The sequence below is a fragment of the Loxodonta africana genome, unplaced genomic scaffold (assembly GCF_030014295.1).
Source record: "Loxodonta africana isolate mLoxAfr1 unplaced genomic scaffold, mLoxAfr1.hap2 scaffold_41, whole genome shotgun sequence".
In the NCBI taxonomy this organism is placed as follows: domain Eukaryota; kingdom Metazoa; phylum Chordata; class Mammalia; order Proboscidea; family Elephantidae; genus Loxodonta; species Loxodonta africana.
Window position 1 is genome coordinate 1,819,560 of NW_026975124.1, and position 11,734 is coordinate 1,831,293.

At 39.3% G+C, this 11,734-nt stretch overlaps 1 pseudogene; it reads left to right on the forward strand.

Moving 5' to 3' along the window:
* Positions 1–4,189: 4,189 nt before the first annotated feature.
* On the forward strand, positions 4,190–9,610 carry LOC135227239 (CCR4-NOT transcription complex subunit 11-like; annotated as a pseudogene).
* The last annotated feature ends 2,124 nt before the right edge of the window (positions 9,611–11,734 follow it).

Here is an 11,734-nt window from a genome sequence, read left to right on the forward strand (position 1 = left end):
GTGGTCATGGTCCCCAAACCTTCTGTTGGCACAGGACAGGAACCATTCCCGAAGGCAGCTCATCAGACATGAAAGGGACTGGACAGCGGGTGGGAGAGAGACACTGATGAAGAGGGAGCTAATTATATCAGGTGGACACTTGAGACTGTGTTGGCATCTCCTGTCTGGAGGGGGGATGGGAGGATAGAGAGAGTGGGAAGCTGGCAATATTGTCACGAAAGGAGGGACTGGAAGGGCTGACTCATTAGGGGGAGAGCAAGTGGGAGTGTGGAGTAAGATGTATATAAACATACATGTGACAGTCTGACTTGATTTGTAAACGTTCACTTGAAGCTCAATAAAAGTTAATAAAAAAAAAAAAGGTCAGTGGGTCGAATCCACCTAGGTGCTCCCTGGGAACTCTATGGGGCAGTTCTTCTTTGCCCTATAGGGTCCCTATGAGTCGGAATCGACTCAATGGCAGTGGGTTTGGTTTTGGTAGCAAGGTGTATATAAGTTTTTATGAGAGAGACTGACTTGATTTGTAAACTTTCTCTCAAAGCAAAATAAAAATTAAATAAAATATATATATTTATCATCAAATACAGAAAAAGAGGGGGGCTTACTGGACTGGTTCACACTTGAGGACTCCCTGAAATCACTGCTTTGAGATACTCTTCAAACTTTGAACTGAAACTAATGCCAGTAGCTAAATAACAGATTGCCTCACAAAATAATGAATACCTCTCATAAGTAATGTGCCGCTTTAAAAAAATCATCTATATGAGAGCAAATGGTAAACAATTACTTTAAAACAAAGATGAGAATGTAAGAGTCAGGGAAATTAGATTATTGGAAGCTTGCAATTGCCTATCTAGGATACAACTGTTGGTCTCTACTCATCCAGAACAAAAGAAAGAAAGAAACCAAAGGCTCAAAGAAGAAACTAGTCTACAAGACAAATAGTCTACATGAGCCATGACCTCATCTACCTTGAAACCAAAAAAAAACTAGATGGTGCCCGGCTACCACCTCCGACCATTCTGATCAGGGCCACAGTAGATGGACCCTGATAGTATGGGACAAAAATGTGGAATAGAACCTCAAATCCATAAAAAACTAAGCAAAAACCAGACTTACTCGACTGGATGAGACTGGAGGACTACTGTCCTGAGATACTCTTTAAACCTTGAACTGAAACTAGACCCTGAGGTTATCTTTTAGCTAAATAATAGATAGGCTCCTAAAATAAAGAATACCACCCATGACTACTGTGATCCTATAAAAAATCATCTTTAGGAGACCAAATAGTCAACAATTACTTTAAAACCAAGGTAAGAATGCAAGGAGGCAGGGCAACTAGATTAATGAAAGTGGAACAACCATAACAGAAATATTGAGAAAGTTCATGAATCATGAAGAATGTACCCAAAGTCACTGAACAATCTGTGCAGAAATTGTTGAATGAGAACCTAAACTGCTATGTAAGCCTTCACTAGAAACATATTATTATACTAAAAAGAGTATTTTCTAATTTCCTTTGTGATTTCTTCCTTGAACCAAGAATTATTTAGAAGTACACTGCTTAATTTTCTACTATTTGGAAAATTTATAGATATTTTATTGTTATTGGTTTCTAATTTCATAGCATTGTGGTCAGGTAACATACTCTATGATGCCGATCCTCCTAAATGTATTGAAAGCTGTTCTAGGGCAGTGGCATAGTGGTTAAGGGATGTGGCTGCTAACCAAAAGGTCAGCAGTTTGAATTCACCAGTGGCTCCATGGAAACTTCATGGGGCACTTCTACTCTGTCCGATGGAGTCACTATGAATCAGAATCGACTCAACAGTATAAGGTACTTAAGGTCCCCTGGTGGTACAATGGTTAAGCACTCGGCCGCTAACTGAAGGCTTAGAGGTTCGAATGCACCAGCCACTTTGTAGGAGAAAGATGTGGCAGTATTCTTCCATAAGGCTACAGCCTTGGAAACCCTATGAGGCACTTATACCCAGTACTAGGGTTGCTATGAGTCAAAACTGACTCAATAGCAATGGGTATCTAAAGTCCTTAGGTGGCACAAGAGGTTTGCTTTTGTCTACTAACCTAAAGGTTGGTGGTTCAAATCTACCCAGTGGCACCACAGAAGAAAGGCCTGGCAATCTGCTTCCATAAAGATTAGAGCCAAGAAAACCCTATGAAACAGTTCTACTGTAACACATGGGGTCACTGAGTTAGAATTTGGGTTATACGGTCTAGTTTGATGAATGTTGCATGTATACTTGCAAAGAATTAGACTCTGCAATGGTTAACCTAACCTGCAATTAACCTAATTCCCACTCCATAAATGGCAATTAGGTTAATTTGGTTGATAATGCTATTCAAACCTTTTATATCCTTACTGATTCATCTATGTGTTCTAACAATTAATAAGGAAGAGGTGTTACTATCTCTTTTTGTTTGACTTTCTGTAATTTGAATATGATATGCCTGGGTGCAGATTTTTTCGTATATATCTTGCTTTGTCGCTATGAGTCGGAATCGGCCCGACAGCAACGGGTTTTGGTTTTGAATTTATCTTGCTTAGTGTTTTCTGGGCCTACTGGATTTGTAGTTTGGTGTCTGTCAACAATTTTGGAAAATTCTCAGTCCTTACTGCTTCAAGTCTTTCTTCTGTTCCTTTCTCTCTTCTCCTCTTAGTATTCCCATTACGCATATGTTACATGTTTTGTGATTGCCCCACAGTTCCTGGATAGTCCTTTTTTTTCCTCCAGTCTTTTTTTCTCTTTGACTTCCAGTTTGAGAATTTGCTACTGAAATATCTTCAAGCTCACTGATTCTTCCCTCAGCTATTTCCAGTCTACTAGTAGGTGCATCAAATGCCTTATTCATTTCTGTTGCAAATTTTGATTTCTCACATTTCCTTATTGTTCACAATTTTTTTGGTTAGACTACTCATCTATTCTTGCATGTTGTCCACTTTTTCCATGAGAGCCCTTAACATATTAGTCATAGTTATTTGAAATCCCCAGTCTAATAATTCTAACACCTCTGGCATTGTCTGAGTCTGCTTGTGATACCTGCCCTTTCTCTTCAGATTGTTTTTTGCTTTATAGTATGCCTTGTAATTTTCTGTTGGAAGCCAGCATGATGTATAGGTAAAAGGAACTGTATTCTTTTGGATGTAAAGTTTTGTTAATGTTCATGCAGAGGTAAAGTGTGGTGGAAGGGAATGCTTGTATGGAACATAAGTCATATTATGTCACTCTTCTACTTAAACTTTGCCTTTTCTCTCAAAGGAAAAGTCAAAGTCCTTTAAGTGGCTGACAATTCCTACATGATCTGGCTTCCATTACTACTTTGGTATCACCTCCTACTGCATTCTCCCCTTGCTCCATTACAGCCTCACTGGTTTCCTTACTGTTTCTCAAACACATCAGGTATGCTCTTGCCTCAGGACCTTTGTACTTGTGCCCTCTCCTGAAATGGTCTTCCTTCAGCCATTCCCATGGCCTGTGCTCAACTCATATGTCACCTTATCATAGACACCTTCCCTTCCACCCTACATTAAAAGCAATCCTCCTTCCCCCATCTACCTTCTCACCCTCTCCTAGAATTCCCTTTCCTCTTATGCAGCTTCATGTTTTTCTCCAAAGCACATTTCACCATCTTATTTGTCTGTTTATTTACTATCTGTCTTCCTGACAATAGGAGGTATGTTCCATGAGGGCAGAGTCTTGCCGTTTTTCATTCACTGCTGGATACCTACTGCCTAGAACAGTGCCTGGTACATAGCAGCACTCAATAAACATTTGTTGAATAGAATACTAAAGAACAGACTAATCAATGGAAAGACGCAATTATTGGGCAGCACTGAGAACTGGAAAACCTGCTTTAGAGCCTTGATTCTGACTCCATAAAAACTTTCCCAATGACTTCCCCTTTCTGCTTCCCTAGACCTCCTTGCTACAGCCCCATCTCTTTCATAGCCTTTCCAGCTTTCAACCCAATGCTGGAAGTGGCAGTGCCTGAAGCAGATGGTCCACCGGGCACAGGTAGGACACAAAGTGATGGTGCAAGAGCAGGGAAGGCAGCTGCGATAGCTTATCCATATCCATACCTTAGCTTTGGTTGGCTGCACTGAAAAAGATCCACGTAAATCCTGTAGGATGCCACTAGACAACATAATAGACAATTTGCCATAAATAAGGAAGAGTTCACTGACTCAGCTGATAAGACATTGAGACTCTTCATCTTGGAGTTGTCCACTCATTCAGGCACTGGGCACAATCTTTAGTTCAGAAAGAGGCCATGGTATAAAAGATCTATCTTTGAAAACAGATTGTCTGGGCTCAGATCCTGACTCTGTCACTTACCAACTATGGTATCTTGGAAAATTTGTGTCATCAAACTGGGTCAGTTAACGGATATAATAATATCAATCACATACAGATTTTGGAAGGATTAAATAAATGTGAAGTGGTAAGTACAGAAACAGGCACAGAGGGAGGGCCCTATGAAAGAGAGCTATTGTTACAATTATTAAATATTACCACCACCACCCCAGTACATACAAACTGAACTTCAGTATTTTCAAGAGTGGGAAAATGAATATACACAAAAAAAATTATTTTTAATGCTCTTTTAACACAGATATCATCTAAGTCTTCGTAATTTCACCATGTGATGCAAAAAGACCAAAACTGTCTAAAAACCTTTGATGAAGAAAATCCTCTTAATTTCAGAAAGAATGAAATATCTTTATAGTTTTCTTTGTATAAGTCTTTTATATCCCTGGTTAGATTTATTCTTAAGTATTTTATTTTTTTAGGGAATATTATAAATGGTATTGTTTTCCTGATTTCCTTTTCATCATTCTCTTTATTGGTGTATAGGAATCCAACTGATTTTTGTATGTTTATCTTGTATCCTGTGCCTATACTGTATCTTTGTATTAGTTCCAGTAGTTTTCTCATGGAGGCTTTTGTGGTTTCTATGTATAGTATTATATCATCTGCAAAGAGGGAGCATTTCACTTCTTCATTACCAATTTGGATGTCCTTTATTTCTTTTTCTTGCCTTATTGCTCTAGCTACAAGTTCCAGCAAAAAGCTAAATATGAGTGGTGATAAAGGGCATCCTTGTCTTGTTCTTTTTCTCAAGGGAAATGTTCTCAGCCTCCCTTCAAGACAACAGGAAGGAAATGAGGCAATATGCAGAACAAGCCAAGGAACACACAGATAAAGTAATTGAGGAAATTAGAAAGATTATTCATGAACATAATGAAAAGTTTAATAAGGTGGAAAAATCCATAGAGAGACAGCAATCAGAAATTCAGAAGATTAACAATAAAATTACAGAATTGGATAACTCAATAGAAAGTCAGAGGAGCAGAATTGAGCAAATAGAAGCTAGAATTTCTGAACTCAAAGATAAATCACTTGGTACTAATATATTTGAAGAAAATCAGATAAAAGAATGTTAAAAAATGAAGAAACCTTAAGACTCATGTGGGACTCTATCAAGAGAAATAACCTACGAGTGATTGGAGTACCAGAACAGGGAGGATAACAGAAAATACAGAGAAAATTGTTGAGGATTTGTTGGCAGAAAACTTCCCTGATATTGTGAAAGATGAGAAGATATCTATCCAAGATGTTCATCGGACTCCACATAAGGTAGATCTTAAAAGGAAGTCACCAAGACATATTATAATCAAGCTTGCCAAAACCAAAGATAGAAACAATTATAAGAGCAGCAAGGGATAAAAGAAAAGTCACCTACAAAGGAGAGCCAATAAGAATAAGCTCGGACTACTCAGCAGAAACCATGCAGGCAAGAAGGTAACGGGATGACATATTTAAAAAATTGAAGGAAAAAAATTGCCTGCCAAGAATCATATATACATCAAAACTGTCTCTTAAATATGAAGGTGAAATTCAGACATTTCCAGATAAACAGAAGTTTAGGGAATTCGTAAAAACCAAACCAAAACTACAAGAAATACTAAAGGGAGTTCTTTGGTTAGAAAATCAATAATATCAGGTATCAACCCAAGACTAGAACACTGGGCAAATCAACCAGAAGTCAACCCAGACAGAGAAATCCAAAAAAACAAAGCAAGATCAAAAAAAAAAAAAACAAAGCCCAATACAGGGTAACAGCAATGTCTCATTGAATCAGTTCTGACTCATAGCAACACTATGCACTACAGAATGAAACACTGCCCGGGCCTGAGCCATCCTTAACAGTCGTTGTTATGCTTGAGCTCATTGTTGCAGCCACTGTGTCAGTGTACCTCATTGAGGGTCTTTCTCTTTTCTGCTGACTCCGTGCTTTGCCAAGCATGATGTCCTTCTTCAGGGACTGATCCCTCCTGATAACATGTCCAAAGTACGTAAGACACAGTCTCACCATCCTTGCTTGTAAGGAGCATTCCGGTTGTACTTCTTCTAAGACAGATTTGTTTGTTCTTTTGGCAGTCCACGGTATATTCAATATTCTTCACCAACACCACAATTCAAAGGCATCAATTCTTCGGCCTTCCTTATTCATCATCCAGCTTTTGTGTGCATACGATGTGATTGAAAATACCATGGCTTGCGTCAGGTGCACCTTAGTCTTCAAAGTGACATCTTTGTTTTCGACACTTAAAGAGGTCTTTGCAGCAGATTTGCCCAGTGTCTTTTGATTTCCTGACTGCTGCTTCCATGGCCGTTGATTGCGGATCCAAGTAAAATGAAATCCTTGACAACTTCAATCTGCTTGCAGCCAACCCCTTTGTTACCAGTTTCAGGCACCTGTTCAACCCTGTGAAGCCTGCGCGTGGTGGCCAGGAGCCAGACTGACCACGACTCTCAGGATTTTTACCTCCTATAACTCCAACAGAACAGTTTTTTCTTTCCCGGCTAATGCTGGAACCATCAAGGGAACTCTTCTAAAAGCACCTCGCCAGATTGCTTTCATGGGTGTTGGAAACAGGGGTCAGTGTGTGGACATAAGTGGGCTTCAAGTAGCCTTAGCTGAGTGCCAGTCAGAATTGCCAACGCAGAGTAAAGCTAGCTTCCCTAGCATTCTCAGTGACCCAGACCTCAATTCTTCCATTTTTGGATTTGACAGTTTGGTTGCCTCTCAAAACACAGAAGCTTTAGTCAGTGGACCAAAACCACCTATTGAAAGCCATTTTCGGCTAGCGTTTTTCTAACACCTCCACTCCATGTTTGTGAGGATGAGTTGGCATGGCTAAATCCAACGGAGACCGACCATGCAATTCAGTGGGATAAGTCAATGTCTGTTAAGAATAGCACTGGTATAGAGATGAAGCAGATAATGGCCAAAGCCTTCAAATACCCCTTATCTTCTCCTCAACAAACACATTCCTTGGTGAGTTGAAAAAAAATGCAAAACTTGTTTATCATATTGGCCTGACTCCAGCCAATCCTCCTGATCTCGTGGAAAACAAGTCTCTAGCTGCTATAGAAATGTTGCTGAAATTAATGCAGTTGAACCAGATAACCGAGTATTTTTAAGTGCTGGTCAATATCGACATGTCCTTACATTCAATGGAAGTTGTAAATCAGTTAACTACAGCTGTTGATCTACCTCTTGAATTTATCCACCTTTATATATCCAATTGCATCTCTACTTGTGAACAATTTAAGGGTCATTTGGTGCACCTTGTCTGTGTCTTCCTCCAATCCTTGATCTGTAACGAAATTATTAATGTGCAGGACTTGTTTATAGAAGTTCAGGCATTCTGTATTGAACTCCTTAGGATATGAGAAGCTGCTGATCTTTTCTGGTTGTTGAAGACGTTGGATACTGGGGAAACCCCTTCTGAGACTAAAATGTCAAAGTAATACCTCATCGAAACTACACCAGTCATTGTTCACCCGTACCGTGGTTTAATTTTTAAAACTGTTAAAACCCTGAGTGGATTGCGTGGTGTAGTGCATATAAACAATACTTTATCTACTTAAAGTTTTACTTTCCTGGATGACTTTTTACCTTTAGATGAACTTTTGGTAAGAAATTGAAAAAAATGTGTCTTTTAGGTGTCTTGCTATCCATGGGAGGATCGGTTATCCCAGAAAACTATTATTGCAAAAGAGCAGATAAGCACTAAAGAGCAAAGTGCCTGTTTTTGTTTAAAAGCCACGTTGCAGACTTCTGATAATTCATGAATCCAGTTTTCCTGAGGTTTCAGTGCTAATGTATTTCATGATAGTAAATTAAGATAGTCTTAAAAATTTGTGATCCTGTCCTTGATGTGACGTTAGGTGAGTATTTTGAATCCTCAGAGGACCAAGAGAAATCTGGTTCTTGAGCCCAGTTGCACAGGTAGCTCTTAACTTCTCATTAAACACCATCTGAACCAAGGGCACACTTCTAAATTTATCCCTTCTTATCGTGGGGATTACTAGACAACAGAGGAAATGTATTCCTTGGGACTCTTACAAAAACTTGGGAACTACTAGAAAGCTTTTTCTAGGCTGGAATAGCTGGTACAGTTTTCTGTTTGTTTTTTCTCCCCCTCTCTCAAGACTAGTTCTTCTGTAATTATTGTTAGTATAACATAATCTTTTTTTAAGTTTTATTTTTTATTTGTTTTTTTTTAAGGAAAAACACCAGTTAGTGCTTTGAGAGGAATACCATTTCAAATAGCTTCCTGAGTGGGTGCTATTATTACCCTCATGTCTGTGGAAGGGTAAATGATGTGTTTGAGAAACATTATAGTGAGGTGGTATCGTGTGGACTTTTACTCTTCATTTAACTCTTGGACAACAGTGCCTTACACTGAAGTTCTTTTTTTAATGAAAAAATAAGTGTGTGTGTATATATATATATATATAAAACCTCATATATATATATGGAGCGCTTGTGGTACAGTGGTTAAAGCGCTTGGTTGGTAACCAAAGGGTCAGCAGTTGGAACTCACCAGGCGAACCCACCAGCCTCTCCACAAGAGAAAGATGTGGCAGTCTGCTTCTGTAAATATTTGCAGCCTTGGAAACCCTATGGGGCAGTTCTACTCTGTCCTATAGGGTAGCTATGAGTCGCAATTTACTCAACAGCAATGAGTATGAGTAATGTAGTCAATCATCTGAACGTATATAAAACTATATGTCAGGAACAGGTCTCTGGGTAGTGCAAAAGGTTGAGTGCTAGACTACTACCCGAAAGATTAGGGGTTTGAACGTATTCAGAAAGCTTTGGCCTGGAAATCTGTTTTGAAAAGACCACAGCCTTGAAAACCTCTGCTCTGCACACAGGAGGTAGACATGAGTCAGAATCAACTCAATGGCAACAAACAATACCATGTCATGATTTTTTTTGCTTAGTGTAAAGATCTCAGAAGTTGTAAAGAATGTGTTTTAATGCTTTACTATTGCTATATTATTAAAATAGATTATGCATATTTAAACTTCTTAATTTTAATTCTTTTACATTAATTCCATTAAACTAGACCCTTTCAATCATAAGTATACTTTCCAGAGTTTGTATTCAAAAGTAAATTAATTCAGAAAGGAAAAGAATAAATATAAAGAAAATAGAACAATTATAGGTAGATTTCCTTGGAAAACTTTTATTATGTAATTCATACTGAGGTTTACAAAATGTGTCACCTACAGTTGAATAAATATTGACTCTAGTTCTAGTAGGATGAATTATTCTTTGGGGACCAAAGAGCGTGTAGGAGCTGCTGTTCTTCTCTTGACTGTTTGCTTGGTTGTCTTGGGCATTGAACATGTCATGGATTATAAATAATAGGATTCAGAGTCTGGCGGATGAGTTGTCCCTGACAGATACCTTCCCTGCTAACTGCAGTAACTATGATGGTCAAGGTTGTGTATCAACTTGGCTGGGCCATGATTCTCAGTGGTTTGGCAGTTGTGATGTAGTTTGGCAGTCGTATTATGATGTGATCACTTCCACAATGAGATCTGACATAATGTGAACACCTCCATAATAGGATCTGCTGTGAGTAAAAGGTTGGTCAGGTGGACTGCATTGAATAGAACTGGACATTCTGGCAAGATTCCTGGTCTTCTGCTGGCTTTATATCCTGCAGCTGGCTCCTGTTCGTCTGACTTCCAGTTCTTCGTGCTCAAGCTAGCAGCTTACCTTTGGTCCTCCCTGCTGATCTTGGAGTCCATCAATCTGTACAGCCTGTGAACAAGAGCTCTGCTCTCTGTCCTGCCAAACTTGGGTTCTCCAGCCCCTGTAGCTCCCTGAATCAGGAGAACCAAGCCTCTATCCTGACCCATGAACTTGGAATGTTCCAGCTTCTATAAACATGTGAGCCATTTCCTTGATGTAAATTTTCCTCTCTATATATATTTGTAAGCTTTACTGGTTTTGATTCTCTAGAAAACCCAGCCTAAGACAGTAATTAAAACATCAACTGCAACCATAGGTACAACCTGGGAAGGCACCAATTGCAGTATGCTTACATGGAGGTGGGTGATGGGCTGACTGTTTTTATGTATTATCTCACTTAATTATTACTCCAGCCTTTAGAGTTAGGGTTTACTAAACCAGATTTATAGATGAACAACCTGCAGCTTACAGCAGAGTGTAACAGCTAAGACCACATGCTGGGAAGTGGTAGAGCTGGGATTTGGCTTCTTTACCCAGGTCAGCCTCAATGTCCAGCTTAAAGGTTGTGGACAGACATTCTGAATTTCTCTTTTGAAGCATGCAGGGGAGGTAAATGTTTCACCTGCAATTGGCATAGCAATTGTTAGCATTTGCAAAATGGCACTGATGCAGGTAAAGATTACATTGTAGCTGAAAAAGACAGAAAAGATTAAATGATTCAGAGCTGGCATTTCGTTTGCTAGCAAGAGAGGAAATGTTACCAAATCTGAGAAATACAGTGGCATTATAATTGACTGAACTCACCAAGGTATTTGAGTTTTCTATAGTATTTTCATTTGTGAAAATAAACAAAGGCCACTCAAGTGAGAACAAGCAAAAGCACTTTATTCGAAGCTGGCTATGACAAAGGAGTCAGCCACCATCACGTGTATTTTACAGAGACTCAAAGGCAGGCAGTGGAGAGGGAAAGTTTAATAGTGGGAAAAAAAGGCTGCATAGGGTGTGCTCTTATTGGACATTGTTGGCATGGGAAGTTGGAGGAAGACTAAAGAGAAGCGGGGCAACCTACATAATTGGTCAGGGGAGTATGTTTCTCTGATCCCAAGTTGGGAGTGAAGGCAAAAAATTAAGGAAGCTGGCAGTTATTGACCAAGTCCTAACCATTTGAGGGCTGATTACTGCAGAAACTGTGGTTTGTAGAACTACCTCATAGGGTTTCCAAGGAGCAGCTGGTAGATTCGAACTGCTGAACTTTTGGTTAGCAACCAAGCTCTTAACCAGTCTACCACCAGTTCCAAACTGACTTGACAGGAACTGGTACCTACCTTAAACTTCCATGCAGAGAGGGGTGCTATCTTTCTGTTATTTACATTTCAAAGAGATGGATCCTAGGTTCTTGAGAAAACCTTCCTGGGTTGTAAAATTGGCAAGTTTATTTAGTCCTTTAAAAGAATATATATGCATTTCAAAGGAGCCCTGGTGGTGAAGTGGTTAAGAGCTTGGCAGAGAACCAAAATGTCCTTGGCAGTTCAAAGCCACAAGCCACTCCTTGAAAACCCTTTGGGGCAGTTCTACTCTGTCCTTATAGGGTCGCTAAGAATTTCAACTTGCAAGCACTCTAAAGAAATGCTGTTAGAAAAAAAAAGAAAAGAAA